The sequence below is a fragment of the Chiloscyllium plagiosum genome, chromosome 15, assembly GCF_004010195.1.
Source record: "Chiloscyllium plagiosum isolate BGI_BamShark_2017 chromosome 15, ASM401019v2, whole genome shotgun sequence".
Classification (NCBI taxonomy): domain Eukaryota; kingdom Metazoa; phylum Chordata; class Chondrichthyes; order Orectolobiformes; family Hemiscylliidae; genus Chiloscyllium; species Chiloscyllium plagiosum.
This window is the reverse complement of record NC_057724.1, coordinates 66,216,437-66,232,317: the sequence shown is the minus strand read 5'-3', so window position 1 is coordinate 66,232,317 and position 15,881 is coordinate 66,216,437. Positions and strand designations below refer to the sequence as shown.

General features: G+C 42.4%; 1 protein-coding gene and 1 non-coding gene across 2 annotated transcripts in view; one reads left to right on the top strand and one right to left on the bottom strand.

Annotated features, from left to right (window-relative positions):
- LOC122557455 (A-kinase anchor protein 17B-like) overlaps nucleotides 1–13,815 on the bottom strand; it is a 41,138-nt gene extending 27,323 nt beyond the window's left edge. The window contains exon 1 of the mRNA XM_043705215.1: nucleotides 13,098–13,815. The gene's annotated coding sequence lies outside the window, so the exon portion shown is untranslated. The remainder of the gene's footprint in view (nucleotides 1–13,097) is intronic.
- Nucleotides 13,816–14,954: 1,139 nt separating this feature from the next.
- LOC122557569 lies at nucleotides 14,955–15,170 on the top strand. The gene has a single exon (XR_006313871.1). It is a non-coding gene; the product is annotated as a small nucleolar RNA U3 (small nucleolar RNA).
- Nucleotides 15,171–15,881: the final 711 nt, after the last annotated feature.

Sequence of the window (15,881 nt, the reverse complement as noted above, 5' to 3'; positions counted from 1 at the left end):
AATCTCCTGTTCCCTGGATGCTGCCTGACCTGCTGTGCTGTTCCTGCAATAAAGTTTCAACTTTGATCTCCAGCATCTGCAGACCTCACTTTCTCCTCCTAAGAAGAACAGGGGGCCCACGCAGTCAGTGGCCTCCGCTGATGCCTCAGCTAAATATATGGATGGTCAATATACAGACCGGTATATATGAATGATTAATTCCGATCTCTGTAAAGCAATGCAACGTGTGCATAAGAATGGCATGACCAATTGTATAGGTATAGATATCCAAATAATTTTAAGAATAAAGTATATTTTGAAATTTTTAAAAATTTCCCAAACTAGGAGAGTCACCACTTGCCTGCAGTTGACCCATTTCCATCCAAATCATTCCTATTCATGTGTTTATCCAAATGTCTTTTAAACATTATAACTGTACCTGCATCCACCACTTCCTTTGGTAGTTCATCCCACACACAGCCACTCTGTGTAAAACAGTTGCCCCACACGTTCTTTTTCAAATCTCCTCTCACCTTAAAAATATGCCCCATTGTTTTGAACTCCCCCACCCTCGGGGAAAAAAGACCTTTGCTAATCACTTATCTATGCCCTTCATGATTTTATAAACCTCTATAAGGTCACCCCATAATCTCTGACCCTCCAGTGAAAAAATGTCTCAACCTATCCAGCCTATTTTTATATCTCAAACCATCCATTTCCAGCAACATCCTGGTAAATCTTTTCTGAACCCTCTCCAATTTAATAATATCCTTCCTTTAGTGATGCAATCAGAACTGCACACATACTCCAGAACAGGCCTCACCAATGTCCTTTAGAAATTCAACATCACGTCCCAACTCCTATATTCAAAAGTCTGAGCAATGAAGGCAAGTGTTCTAAATGCCTTCTTAACTACCCTGTCTAACTGCTGCACAAATTTCAAAGAATTATGTACCTGAACCCCTAGGTCTCTCTGTTCTACAACACTAGCCAGGGCCCTACCATTAATTGTATAAGTCTGGACTTTGTTTGTTTTATCAAAATCCAATACCTCACATTTATCCAAATTAAACTCCATCTGCCACTCCTCAGCCCATTGATCAAGATCCCTTTATAATGTTAAATAACCTTCTACACTGTCCCCAATTTTGGTGTCAACCACAAACTTACTAACTATGCTTCCTATATTTTCATCCAAACTGTTTATACAAATGACAAAGAAAAGTGGACCCAGTACCGATCTCTATGGAACACTGCTGGTCACAGACCTCCAGTCTGAAAAATAACCCTCCACCACCCTCTATCTCCTACTTGCATCCAATTAGCAAGCTCGCCCTGAATCCCATGTGATATAACTTTACTAATTAGTCTACCATGCGGAACCATGTCAAAGGCTTTACTAAAATCCATATGAACAAGATCTACCACTCTACCCTCATCAATGGAACATTGAACTGTTCAGCACAGAAACCAACCCTTCAGCCCATGACATTGTGCCAATCAGGATGCCAAATTAAACTGATCCATTCTGCCTACCTATGATCCATATCTCTCCATTCCTTGCATAATCATGTGCTTATCCAAAAGCTTTTTAAATATCCCCATCGTATCTCCCTCCACCATCACCCATGGCAGTGCCTTCCACCATCCTACCACTCCCTGTGTAAAAGTTTTGCCCCTCACATTTCCTTTGAACTTTGCCCCTCTCACCTTAAATGCATGGCCCCCAGTTTTAGACATTTCAACACGAGGAAGAAGTTTCTGACCATCATCTCATAATTTTAGAGACTTCTATCAAGTCTCCCCTCAGCCTCTGCCGCTCCAGAGAAAACAACCTGAGTTTTTCTAGCCTGTCCTTATATCTTGCACCCTCTAATCCAGGCAACATCCTGGTAAATCTCTTCTGCACCCTCTCCAAAGCCTCCACATCCTTCCTGTAATGTGGTGACCAGAATTGAATGCGATACTCTTAAGCGTGGCCTCATCAAAGTCTTATAAAACTGCAACATGACAGCCTGACTCTTGGATTCAATTCCCCGACAAATAAAGGCAAGCATGCCATATGCCTTCTTTATCACCCTATCTACTTACGTGGCCACTTTCAGGGAGCTATGGACTTGAACCCCAAGATTCCCAACAATACTGTTCAGGGTCCTGCCATCAACTGTATACTTTTCCTTAACATTTGATATCCCAAAGTGCAGCACTACACAGTGACATTTCTCTGTCCATATCTGCAACTGATCTACATCCCGTTGTATCCTTTGAAAATCTTCCACACTATCCACAACTCCACTGACTTTGTATTGTCTGTAAACTTACTAACTCACCCATCTACATTTTCATCCAAGGCATTTATATATATCACAAACAGTAGAGGTCCCAGTACTGATCCCTGCGGGACACCACTAGTCACAGACCACCAGCCTGAAAAACACCTTTCCACCACTACCCTCTGCCATCTATGGGCAAGCCAATTCTGAACTCACGTAGCCAAATCATCATGGATCCCATGAATCTTAATTATCTGATGAACCTACCGTGAGGGATCATGTTGAAAGCCTGACTAAAATCCATGTAAAAAACATCTACTGCTCTACCCTCATCAATCACTTTCATCACCTCCCTGAAAAATTCAATCAAGTTAGTAAGACATGACCTGCCCTGCACAGAGCCATGCTAACTGTCCCTAATTAGACCATGCTTTTCAAAATGCATGTAAATCTTATCCCTCCAACAAGAATTGTCCACAAAATCTTCTCAACCATCGATGTGAGACTCATCAGTCTATAGTTTCCGGGATTATTCCTATTTCCCTTCTTGAATAGAGGAACAACATTAGTTACTCACCAATCCTCCGGGACCTCTCCGGTGGCTAATGAGGATACAAAGATCTTGGTCAAGGCCAAACTTTTTTAGTTACTTCCTCAAAAACCTCAATCAAGTTTGTGAAACATGATTTTCCTTGTACAAAGCTAAGCTGACTATCCTTAATCAGTCCTTGCCTCTCCAAATACATGTAAATTATTTCAGAATCACCTCCAACTATGTACCCACCAACTTTGTCAGGCTCACAGGCCTTTACTTTCCAGGCTTTGCTTACATTCTTTCTTAAATAAAGGCACTACATTAGCCACCCTCTAGTCCTCTGGCACCTCACCAATGTTTATAAATGATACAACTATTTCTGCTAGAGACCCACAATTTCCTCCTTAACTTCCCTGGGATACACTTGATTAGGTACTGGAGATTTAGAGTCATATAGTCATAGAGTTATAGAGATGTACAGCATGGAAACAGACGCTTCAGTCCAACCTGTCCACGCCGACCAGATATCCCAACTCAATCTAGTCCCACCTGCCAGCACCCAGCCCATATCCCTCCAAACCCTTCTTATTCATATACGCATTTATCCACCTTTATGTTTTCTATATATCCTGCACTTCCTCTTTTGTAATGTGAACTGTTTTCAAAACATCAATATTTATTTCCCTGAGTTCTCTAGCCTGCACTTCATTCTCCACAGCAAAAATGGGTGCAAGACATTCTTTCGTATCTCTCCCATCTCCTGAGATTCAACACCTCATTGGTCTTTAAGGGGCCTGATTCTATCTCTAGTTGCTGTTTTGCTCTGAATGTACTTGTAGAATCTCTTTGGATTATCCTTAACCTTATCTGCCAAGACTACCTCATACTCTGCTTTCCTGATTTTCCTCTTAAGAATGGCCCTACAACTTGTGATACTCTTCAAGACATTCAGTTGATCCCCGTTGTCTATATCTAATATATGACTCTTTCTTCTTCTTGACCAGATCCTTAAAATCTTTATTCATCCATTGTTCCCTACTCTGATCAGCATTACCCTTCAATCTAACAGGAATATAATGTCTCTGAACTCTTGTCCTTGCACATTTGAAAGACTCCCACTAATCAGTTATGCCTTTGCTGCAAACAGTCTAATCCAATAAACTTTTGACGATTCTTGTCAAAATTTCCTTTTCTCCAATTAAGAACTTTAACTTTTATGGAAGGCTTATCCTTTTCCATAACTATTTTAAACTAATAGTATTATGATTACTAGCCTCAAAGTGTTCCCCTATTAAAAATTCAGTCCCTTGCCTTGCCTTATTTTCCAAGAGAAGGTCCAAGTTTTGTTCTTTCTCTTGTAGGTAATTTACAATTGATAAAGAAACTTTTCTTGAACAAATTCCTCACCATTCAAGCCTTTAATACTACAGCAGTCCCAATCAATGTTTGGAAAATTAAAATTGTCTCCTGTTACAACCCTATTATTCTTACATACATCTGAGATCTCTCTACATATATACTCCTCAGTTAGCCTATGACTGTTGGGGGGCCTATAATACAATCCCCTCAAGACGATCACCCCTTTCTTATTTCTAATTTCCACCCACTGGACGATTCCTCAGAAATATCCTCTTTAATTACAGTAATAATGTTTTCCTTAATCAAAAACACACTCCCCTTTCTTTCTTGCCTCCCTTTCTAGCCCTCCTAAAGCATCTAAAATGTAGAGCATTGAACTGTCAGTACTGTCCTTCCCTTAGCTATTACAATTTTCTGTAATAGCTGTGAGATTCCACAGTACAGGAGGGCAGCTCACCAACACCTTCCCGAGGACAATGAGGGAGGGCAATATATTCCAGTTTGCTAGTGACATCCACACTTCCAGAATGATAACTTACCCTCTGTGAATGAGTAAGAGCTCACAGTGTAATTTCCCCCCAACTAACTGATAAGTTCATCCTTCAGCCAAAGGGGAAAGAAGTAACATAATCATCAGGTTGGCACAGCAGAAGGTGCTGTTCTAGAAGTGACGCTACCTTTCCATTAAACCTGATTCTGGCAGAGCTTGAGGTTGACACTAATTGGCAGAATTAGCAGTGTCACACCACTTGCCAGCACAAATACAACTGATATTGCTGAACATATATTTGCCTCAGAGAAAGTGAACAAAAAGGGAGTAAAGAAAGGTCATAAAAATAATAGTTGATTAATTGACTTCAATGGAGAATGGGAAGAAATAGGAGAGCAGTATTCCAATTGCAGTACCGTGCTGCCAGTGTCTGGAATGGTGCCTGAGAATAAAATCCCTTTAGTAATCTCTACACATTCGCAGTCAGTGTTTTGCCTTCTTTCTGGCACTGACATAATGGATTGAATGGTCTCCATCTGTGAGGTGTCATTCTATGATCGTAAATTGAACATTGTCACTGCACTTCCTCATTCCCAAGTTGACGGTACAAACCAAAACATCAAGTTGCAAGAGATGTACATTGAAGCAATCCTTCAGGAACATATGATTCTATAACGTCCAACTAGTGGGAACCTCTTAAATTGTCAAACCTGGCTGCCTGCGATTCAGCAGTAAAGCTGAAACCTGTCCCTCTTTTTTTAGCTTTTAATGAATGAGCAATGTTGTGATGTGGACTGCAACATGATGCAGCTGCATACAGTCCAGAATGAGGCAGAGATTTCAAGTTGCGAGCAAGTTGGAGACTTCACTTAAAAGAAGCTTTTATTTCAAAGGGAATGTAGCATTAAAGTCAACAAGTTCTGCTGAAACCATAAAAGGCATGAGCCTGGCCACAGCTAGAACACTATGGCCAAAACAGAAATTGCTGGAGAAATTTCAGAAGAGTCTGTTCAAAAGAAGGGTCACTGGACTCGAAACGTCGACTCTGCTTCCTCACCACAGATGCTTCCAGGCCTGCTCTGATTCCCCAGCAATTTCTGCTTTTGTTTCAGATCTTCAGCATCTGACATTCTTTTGTTACATTTAAGATGAGAACACTATGAACAGTTTTGATCCCCTAACCTCAGGAAAGATGTAACCCGCACTAGAGGCAGTCCAGAGATGGTTCGCCAGGTTGACTCTGGGCATGGAGGGATTTTCTTACAAGAAGAGGTTGCGTAGAGTGGGCTTGTGCTCAATGGATTTTGAAACAATGAGAGGTGACCTGACTGAAACATATAAGATTCGTAGAAGGCTTGGCAGAGTAGATGCTACGTGTGGTAAGTCTAGGACCAGAGGGCATGATTTCAGAGTAAAGGGTCACCAAGTTAAGATAAAGATGAGGATTTGTCTTCCCTCAGACACTAGTGAATTTGTGGAACTCTTCACTGCAGAGGGCTGTTCAGGCTGGTTCATTAAGTCTATTCAAGACAGGCTCTTAGGCAAAGAGAAACAAGGATAATCGGGAAAAGTGGTGGCATTGAGGATTATCAGATCAGCGATGATCCCCCTCAACGGCGAAGCAAACTCGATATACTGAATGGCCCTACTCCAGCTCCTACATCATACACTCTTCTAACAATGAGCACTAGTGCTGGAAATCTAAAATAATATGAGAATGCTAGAAGCATCCAGCCACCCCCACAAAGGGTAAAATAAACAGTTAAGTGTGAATTTTGAGTTGGGACCATTCAACTGAATGCACAAATGCTACAAATACTGTCCGGGATCCCTGAACCTTATACTGCTCTACAATCCAGACAGCTGACACATTCAGTAACTGACCAACCGAGAGAGTCGCTAATCCTTCCCTCACTAGTGAGGAAGTGTTTGGCTTTCAGCTGACATCAACGCAGCTGATGCTCGAAACTCAAGTGTCAGAGAAATCCCAGTTAATAACCGCCAGCTCATCACTGCATGGTGTCTTCTGCTAAACAGCTGTACCATCTGTCTGTATGGGATTCTTACATTAGATTCAAGACACCTAATTTTCTCTCAATTTGATCTCAGTTGTAACAATGTGACACTGCTTCTTTTAAAAGACTCAGCCACATAAATAAATCCAATGAGGAATTCAACAGAAAGAATGCTTAGAATGTGCAGCCCGCAAATGAATGCAGTGGTTGGGGCAAAGCAAACAGAGACATTTAAGGGGACGAGATAAATATGTAAGAGAGAAAGGAAAAGAAGGACATGCTGATTGGATTAGAATGAAGAGGGTGGAAAGATGTTCATTTGGAACATTGACATGTTGGGCTGAATGGCCTATTTGACTTGTAGAAACTCTCAGTAATTCTACATAATAAAAGGGCCTAGATTTCCATTTGCAATACAATTTATTTTCAAAATCCATCACCGACTGAGCACTTAATGTGAATATATATAACAATATTATAGGATAGTGAAGGCGGCGTTTGGTATGCTTTCTTTTATTGATCAGAGTATTGAGTACAGGAGTTGGGAGGTCATGTTGTGGCTATACAGGACATTGGTTAGGCCACTGTTGGAATATTGCGCGCAATTCTGGTTTCTTTCCTATTGGAAAGATGTTGTGAAACTTGAAAGGGTTCAGATTTACAAGGATGTTGCCAGGGTTGGAGGATCTGAGCTACAGGGAGAGGCTGAACAGGCGGGGGCAGTTTTCCCTGGAGCGTCGGAGGCTGAGGGGTGACCTTACAGAGGTTTACAAAATTATGAGGGGCATGGATAGGATAAATAGACAAAGTCTTTTCCCTGAGGTCGGGGTGTCCAGAACTAGAGGGCATAGGTTTAGGGTGAGAGGGGAAAGATATAAAGAGACCTAAGGGGCAACTTTTTCACACAGATCCCCCTCAATGGCGAAGCAAACTCGATATTCTGAATGGTCCTACTCCAGCTCCTACATCATACACTCTTCTAACAATGAGCACTAGTGCTGGAAATCTAAAATAATATGAGAATGCTAGAAGCATCCAGCCACCCCTACAAAGGGTAAAATAAACAGTTAAGTGTGAATTTTGAGTTTGTCTATGTGTATGGAATGAGCTGCCAGAGGATGTGGTGGAGGCTGGTACAAATGCAACATTTAAAAGGCATTTGGATGGGTATATGAATAGGAAGGGTTTGGAGAGATATGGGCCGGGTGCTGGCAGGTGGGACTAGATTGGGTTGGCATATATGGTCAGCATGGACTGGTTGGACTGAAGGGTCTATTTCCAAGCTGTACATCTCTATGACTCTATGAGTCCTCAGGTGTGATTCCTAAGCTCTACTGACTTAGTGGATCTCAGTCAATGCCATCGAGTCTCAGTCATTGGTCTTACAGGCTAAGAAAACAAAGAAGTAACAACCAAGACTGTTATTACTCACTGCCCAGGGACTCCCTGTCATAAAGTGTAAGTGGATCAAGCTCAAGTGGCAAAATGGTCCTGGACATTTATTTCACATGTTGCTCACAGCATCTTTTTCATTGATTTCCTAAAATGCAGAAAGAGGCCATTCTGCCCATCAAGTCTGCACTGACCCTCCGAAGAGCATCCCAGTCCCTCCCTATCCCTGCAATGCCACATTTCCCATGGCTAATTCACTGAGCCTGCATGTTCCTGAACACTATGGGGCAATTTAACATGGTCAATCCACCTGACCTGCACACCTTTGAAATACGGAGGAAACTGGAGCACCCGGAGGAAACCCACACAGACCGTCACCTGAGGCTAGATTCAAACTCGGGTCCTTGGTGCTATGAGGCAGCAGTGCTAACTACAGAGCCACTCTGTTGCCCATTTTTTCAAAGTAGATTTGACAGGTTGAATGGACTACTCATGTTCCTATGCTCTCATAAGTCAAGATGGTAAGTGCCGTTGGATGGGAAACGCAGGTGCTGGCGTTTCCATGTATCTTGTACAATTTTCTTCTAGATGGTAGCGGTTGTGGGTTTGAAAGGTGCTATCTAATGGAGCCTTGGTGAAATTCTGCAGTGCATTTTGTACACACTGCTGCTATTGAGCCTCTGCCCTTGACCCCATTGTGATTATACCAGAGGCAGGTTGACTTTGATGGCCGACACCACCAGTGGACCATTTGAGACCCTGAAGAGGGCATTCAATGCCAACTTGAAGGCCATATTCTGCCACAGCTGGGATTGAAGAAATGGAAGGAGAGTTCCAAGTTCCTAGCCTGTCAGAGTTTTCAGTGTGGGCTGGTGGTCAGTCCCTCACTGAGAGCTTCAGTGAGCCTCCACCATGGTTTTAAGACCCCACAATGTCTCAAACCCCAGCCCTCCAACCTCCTTGCCCTTGCCTGCTATCTTTGCATCCAATGAGACTCCTAAACATTGCCAAATCCTGATCCATCATCATACACCTCTGTTCTGAGATTCCATCCACAGGTTGGAGTGCAGGTTCATAGTTCCTTGAAAGTGGAGTCCCAGGTAGACAGGATAGTGTCGAAGACATTTGGTATGCATTCCTTTATTGATCAGTGCACTAAGTATAGAAGAGAGTCGTGAGTATGTTGCTGGAAAAGCACAGTAGGTCAGGCAGCATCCGAGGAGCAGGAGAATCGGCGTTTTGGGCATAAGCCTTTCATCAGGAATGTTAAATATAGAAGTTGAGATGTCATGTTGTGGCTGTACAGAACATGGTAAGGCCACGTTTGGAAGACTGCATTCATTTCTGGTCTCCATGCTATAGGAAGAATGTTGTGAAACTTGTAAGTGTCCAGAAAAGACTTAAAAGGATGCTGCCAGAGTTGGGTGGTTTGAGCTATAGGAAGAGGCTGAATTGGCTGGGCCTATTTTCCCTGGAGGGTCGGAGGCTGACAGGTGATCTGAAAGAGATTTATAAAATCATGAGGGGCATGGACAGGGTGAATAGACAATGTCTTTTCCCTGGGATGGGGGAGTCCAGAACAAGAGGGCATAGGTTTAGGGTGAGAGGCAAAAGATTAATAAGGGACCTAAGGGGCAACCGTTTCATGCCGAGGGTGGTGTGCGTATGGAATGAGCTGCCAGAGGAAGTCGTGGAGGGTGCTACAAATACAACTTTTAAAAGGCATCTGGTCAGTTTTATGAATAGGATGGGCTTCGGAGGATATGGGCCAAATGCTGTCCAATGGGACTAGATTAAATTAGGATACATGGTCAGCATGGATGAGTTGGACTGAAGGGTCTGTTCCGTGCTGTACAACTCTATGACTCTAATCAAGAAGGATGGAAATTCTCGATATTTTCTCAGCAACCTGTTGAGAGATATCATTACACATCTCTGGAGCAGGTGGGACTTAAACCTGGATCTCCTTGGATGGGAATTCCACCTGAAATCTCTGACTTGCCAATTGTTCGCTAATTGGCTGCAGGTCTAGATTAGAGTGGTGCTGGAAAAGCACAGCAGGTCAGGCAGCATCCGAAGAGCAGGAAAACCGACGTTTCGGGCAAAACCTTCACCAGGACAGGCTTTTGCAGGAAATGTCGGTTTTCCTACTCTTCAGATGCTGCCTGACCTGCTGTGCCTTTCCAGCACCACTCTAATCTAGACTCTGATCTCCAGCATCTGCAGTCCTCACTTATGCCTATTTGGCTGCAGGTAACTAACACTCCCCTCAGAAATCTTCATCAGCCCCTCATGTCCCAATGACCTTCAGACAGATGGAGGCAGGGGATAGGCACTTCATATAGTCCACCTTAATAGGTTTATTCAACTGCCCTGGCAATCTACCCCGTTCCGAAAAGAAGTGGATCACCACTGCATTCCTAAGGACAATAAGGGAGGGGTAATAAATGCTGGCTGGCTTAGCCAGTGAACAAATAAACATCCTTTTATTCACTTTACATTAGATCTGTAAACAATCTCATGCGATAAGAGCATATTGCAACAATGTCAATGAAGATTCACAAGGAAGAGAATCATTGGAGCAGCAGCATGTCAGAAAATCTAGCATTCCCAGTGCAGATATTATAATAAGTTACCAACACATTATCTCATGTGAGGAAACAACTTATCAAAATTACAGTGTGTACAACAGGATATGCAACAGGATGTCAGGTTCATTTGTAACACTTTTGACAATATGAAACAGATCCAAAACTTGTACAACAGTACACACAGGAATAACACACTTGAAAATATTTGGTATAATGTCCATTATCTATGCTTCAAAAATATCTTACCGCAATGCAACTTAATTTAATTCCCTTAGATCAATGCATAACTGAGTCCTTCCATTAGTAAGCATGATATTAATACTTCTTTTGTTCTTTTTTATTGGGTTTCACTTCTATTTTAATGCTATTGGGATTTAAATCTGAAATGTTACTCCAATTTAAGATTCAATTGTTAGATGAAAGTAATATCTACTCATTGTGCAATCTGTTTACAAAATATGTAACATGGTATATCATATTGTCGTTTAGAAAAGGCTATTTTCTTTTTTCTTCTAATGATTTCAATTGTTATATATCCATTTCCCACTGTAACAAAATTCAATTGGTAATTGATATAAATAGTTTGCTGTATTTTTTTTTCAAATGCATAAAGAGCAGAAAAGAGTGAAACAGCTTGGTCCATTGAACTTGTGTCAATGCAATTGCCAACTGTTCCTAAACTCATTAACAGTTGTATATTCTTCAACAGTTGTTTAGTTATTGCAGCAACAGTAACTACCTCTGTAATAGGACCTTCAAAATCATTGTCAATAATGTTAATCTAAAAATGCTACACATAACAGTTATGTCATTAGTTGTGACAATAATCAAGACAGCAAAAAAGACAAACAAATTTCCACAGCATTCTATCAATCATCTTGCAAGAATTAAAACTTATCCCAATTTAAACAATAATAATGTAAAAATTATAAAGTTTAGTCCTACTCAACCCTGACTGGGCTGCCCTCTCATTTCAGAGGGAGATGACTGGTGGTCGTTTAATCTGAGGGTCACTGCATCTCAGGTAAGGGGAGAGCTGGTGAAGGACAGTCGTGCAATGGAAACTTCAGCCGTAGTGGGAACTCAAACCATGCTGTTCGCAACATACTGCATCAAAAACCAGCCATCCAGCCAATTGAGCTAACTGACTTCAAGTGATAGTGAAACAAAAACAGAAGTTGCTGGAAAAGCTCAGTAGGTCTGGCAGCATCTGTGAAGGTAAATGAGAGTTAATGTTTTGGGTCCGAAATATTAACTCCTATTTCCCTTCACAGATGCTGTCAGACTTGCTGAACTATTCCAGGAACTTCTGTTTTTGTTTCTGATTTATAGCATTCACAGTTTATAGAATCCCTACTGTGTGGAAACAGACTCTTCGGCCCAACAAGTCCACACCAACCCTCTGAACAGCAATCCACCCAGACCCATTGCCCCCACCCTATATTTACCCCCGACTAATGCACTTAACCTACACATCTCTGAACACTATGGGACAATTTAGCAAGCAGAAAGTGAGGACTGCAGATGCTGGAGATCAGAGCTGAAATGTGTTGCTGGAAAAGTGCAGCAGGGCAGGCAGCATCCAAGGAGCAGGAGAATCGACGTTTCGGGCATGAGCCCTTCTTCAGGAAACAATTTAGCATGGTCAATTCAACTAACCTGCACACCTTTGGATTGTAAGAGGAAACTGGAGCACCCGGAGGAAACCTGCACAGACATGGAGAGAATGTGCAAACTCCACACAGACAGTCGCCCGAGGCTGGATCGAACCCAGGTCCCTGGTGCAGTGAGGCAGCAGTGCTAACCACTGAACCACTGTGCCGCCCAATGAGCTGGATGTAATTTTGCTCACTGAGCTGGAAGGCTTTTTTATTCCCAAATAATTTTGAGCTGGCTTTAACTAATTATTTGCAGATGTCACAGTACCATAACTCATTCCAGGTAAATGGGATGGCAAAATACAGTAGTGTACAAAGAACTGCAGATAATAACATGAACACAATTTGGATCAGTCACAATTTACCAGTTATTTTTTATTCCTTTTCCTGATTTGGATATCCTACTGGCAATGGGAGCTGCGTATTCTCACGAACTTGGCTGAACGGGCTATAAATGGTGCACCTTGAGTCGGCAGAGACAATATTGTGCTCTCTTGACTCGTCAAATATACACTTAAATTGACTTCTGGAAAAGCAGTTGGCAGCAAGAAGCCATTCCATCAACACCACCTGCCTAATTCAGGGGCACGGAAGGCAACAGGAGATATCATACTCCCAGTCTGGGTGAGATCATATGTACTGACCAGACCGAGTGGATTCATTCACTCACTCGGCCATGGGGAGAGAACCCTTTCTGTCGAGATTTGAACCAACGTGCATGCACAAGCGCCCACAGCAAACGTCCACATGCAGGATAAATGACCACACCATGTTGCCGTATTAGAGAAACCTTTGTACGACTTGCCTGAGCCAGAGGCAAGGCCTGTCCCTCATACTGAACTCCCCTCGTTCACTCGGCTGGGCATTATTCACGACGCACAACTTACTCAATGTTGTTTCACACAGCCTGGCATCTAGCGAGCTCTGGCCAAAAAAGAAACATTAACGTTCTTTCTTCAAATAATAAAACAAAATTGGTGGGAAAATATAAGTCAGTGAGCGCAGAGCTCCGCACAAACGCCACTGAGTGTGCCTGTTAATATCTGAACTTCATCTTCGGCCGTTTCCGCGAGCAATCCGCGATCAACTTGTGCCGCCCTCTACAAAATAAAACGGAACCTTCCAGCTGATTCCCAACAAGCAGAGACGGGGGAGAGAGAAAGAGAGAGAGAGAGAGATACAGCCAGGAACTCCCCAGCTGGTAACACTGAGCAAGCGCAGCTTCTCCCTCCTCCTGGCTCTCTCCAGTGGAGACAGACGCTGTGTGGACCCAAGGACGTGTCAGAGTGTCCTCAGTTCTGCTGACAGCAGTATTACCATAGCACGAAATAACAATCAAAAAGCTTCCCAATCAGATCTGCTTTGTTTGTGTGTTGCATAGAGCCCTTTGCTGAGTCCATCAGGAAGGATGCAAGCCTGAGGAAGGAGGGGACTATTACAGACAGCAGAGCCCTGCAGATCAAAGCTTCCTGCTACACAGACAATGTCGTCATTTTCCGCCCCATCTGCTGTCAGTCAGTGCATAGATTCATGGGCATCTGGGAGCCAAGGTAAATTGAGGCAAGAGCAAAGCCATATTCTTTGTGAACTGAGCCAACTACCCTTTATTCCCTTCACTGTCAGGACAGGCTACCTGCAGGTGCTAGGAGGGTGCACAAAATCACCAATGTGAGGCAGAAACTGGGTTTTTGGGAGCCCCGCTCCCTCTCCATTGTGGGTAAAAACCCGGCCATCAGATATGAGGCAGTCTTGCTGTTGTATGTGACAGAGGTCTGTTCGTGAGCCACGAACTGAGGCAAACATTGACAATGGCTGAAGGACCATCAGTTTGGTGAAGGCACTCTTTGGTCATCCCAAAACTTGTTGGTCTTCCTGTATAGTATCTCAAGGTAAAAACAATGACTGCAGATGCTGGAAACCAGATTCTGGATCAATGATACCATTGATCCTGTATAGTATCTCAACCTAGTGTTGCAGACTGGCACATTCCAAGGTCCAGGACTAATTGCTGAAGGACGCACTAAATGTTGGTGCTGTTGCTGTCAAGGCACAGTGTCAGGTCTTTCTGATGAATTTACATCAGAGACCGGTCAATTTCAGGACCCTCCTAATGCTGCAAATATATGCAAGCATTATCTTGTACTAGTAAGAATTGCCTTGGGCTTATTTGCTGGATAGAGTCACACTGCAATGTTTCTTTATTTCTCCAGACGAAACTGCACAGGATATGTATTGTATGTAAGATATTTTTACAAATAAAGTATGTATTTGAAATAAACAGAAACGTTTTGGGTCTGTGTGAGTTGCTCTTCAGAGAGTCTCTATGTGCATTGTAGCGATTCTGTGAATCTGACTTACGAAGGAACTGTACAATATCAACGTGAGTCATGAACCTGGAAGTAATGTCATGTGACACAGCCTGCTGATTTGTAACTTCTGATTGGTTAATTGCATAGACTATGATAATTACAGTTCGTCAATCAGTTGGTTTCAATGTAATAGTTCAAGCAAAAACCAGTGTCTGTGTATATAATTTGGAATATAATGTAAGGTAAAGGATTTACAATAACATTAATGACAAAATAGATGAGTTCAAAGCCTAAGCCCTAACTGTGATGTGTGTGTGTGCAATTGGCATGTGAATGAGAGTGGGTTGTTAGTTAAGACTATACTCTTATGGATCATTTCTATAGTTTTTTCCTAGAGAACTGGGTTCTTGAGAGTTAGGCTTCACCAACCATGAGGAGGATTCATAGTGTTCTCTTCTGAGCAGGAAGTTGGTAGTGAGTGTTGCTTTTAGCAGTTGCTCATTGCCATTGATGATTGTTTCTTCTCTTTGGTGTGTAGAGTTGGAGGGAGAGAGCACAGTCTGAGTGGTTGGTTTATGGGATTTCCAAAGAAAGATTCTGTCTTTGTTATCAGTTCTGAGTCAGCTTAAATAGCAGGGCTAGACTTATGCCCTTCCTTCAAAACCATCAGCTCTGGCTGCCCATGCTCTCCTGCTCTGTTTGTGTGTTGAATAGAGCCCTTTGCTGAATCCATCAGGAAGGATGCAAGCCTGAGAGGGGTGGCTATTCCAGGCAACAGAGCCCTGCGGATCACAGCCTCCCTGTACATGGATAACGTCGCCGTGTTTTCCCTTTGCTGGATAGAGTCACACTCCGAGGGTTGTTTCTCCATTTGCTACTGTACAGGATTGAACTGCTTTAAAAACTATGTATGCGTGTCAAGATATTTTTATGAATAAAGTATATATTTGAAATAAACAAAAACCTCCTGGGTCTGTGTGAGTTGCTCTTCAGAGGGTCTCTATGTGCATTGTAGTGATTCTGTGAATCTATGACTTATGAAGGAACTGTACAATATCAACGTGAGTCATGAACCTGGAAGTAATGTCATGTGACACAGCCTGCTGATTTGTAACTTCTTATTGGTTAATTGCATAGACTATGGTAATTACGGTTCGTCAATCAGTTGGTTTCAATGTAATAGTTCAAGCAAAAACCAGTGTCTGTGTATATAATTTGGAATATAATGTAAGGTAAAGGATTTACAATAACATTAATGACAAAATAGATGAGTTCAAAGC